Consider the following 1,085-nt stretch of genomic DNA (forward strand, 5'->3'; position numbering starts at 1 on the left):
GATGTCATATCCAAGAAGTCACTGCCAAATCTGATGTCATAAATCTTTCCTCCTATGTTTTCCTCTAAGAGTTTTATAGTTTTAGATTTTGCTGTTTGGAGTTTTGATTCACTTTAAGTTAATGTTTATATATGGTATAATGTAAGAGTCCAATTTATTCTTCCTCATGTGGATATCCAGTTGAAATAGATAACCATTTGTTGAAAAAAAATAGAATTCTTCACAAATTTGTGTGTCATACTTGTGCAGGGATCATGCTAATCTTCTCTATATTGTTTTAATTTTAGTACACTTGTTGCTGAAGCAAAAGCTAAGATGTTTTCTAAAATTACAGTTATCTTTTAGGTTGCCCAGGGACCCCCCTGGAAAATACAGAAATCACAACGATTTCTATATTTACTACATGCAAAGAGAGATGCTAGAACTATTTTAGATTGCTTTGATATACCTCTGTTTCTGAATTCTGAAATATTTCTGAAGAATTGTCAAAATAAAAGCATAATTTTGGACAGATAAAATGTTATTCATATAAAAATTTCTGAAATTGTACATTTTGCAAAATAGGTTGACAGGTTCAAGAGATTTGTTAATGACTTCATTTGTCCATAATATGATTTTAATCCAAGGAAAAGCATTGAAGAAATTCTTATGAATTGCTTATATATTGTACCCCCATGGAAAAGTTTACTCACCTTTTGATATTGTTAGTTACTGGAATAAATCAATCTCATCCATTTAGTCATAGTATTATGCAGGCAGTTCTGCTTTGTTCATGATTGTAATACAAAAACTGGTAGTCACCAGATCCAGAAGCTATACTATTAAATAGTTCTTCAAGGAAAAAACTTGAGAAAAACATAATACATACATAAAAACATAAAAACACACAATGAGAAAAACAATAATACGTCATCCAAGTATTGGAAAACAAGCACTGTACTCCTAAGAAATGTTTTATTTATGGAAAGATCTTCAAAATAGCCTAAAAATACAAACCAGTTAAGTTTTTAAAGCATATGCTAAAATTGCAAGGTTATGAAAGGCGTTTTGGTCTTTTTGATGCATAACATTTAGTTATGTATTAA

General features: G+C 29.8%; 1 non-coding gene across 1 annotated transcript; it reads right to left on the bottom strand.

Moving 5' to 3' along the window:
- Positions 1–204: 204 nt before the first annotated feature.
- LOC112134557 (U6 spliceosomal RNA) lies at positions 205–307 on the bottom strand. Its single transcript, XR_002915958.1, has one exon. It is a non-coding gene; the product is annotated as a U6 spliceosomal RNA (small nuclear RNA).
- Between the last annotated feature and the right edge of the window lie 778 nt (positions 308–1,085).

This window comes from Pongo abelii, chromosome 6 (assembly GCF_028885655.2).
Source record: "Pongo abelii isolate AG06213 chromosome 6, NHGRI_mPonAbe1-v2.0_pri, whole genome shotgun sequence".
NCBI lineage: Eukaryota > Metazoa > Chordata > Mammalia > Primates > Hominidae > Pongo > Pongo abelii.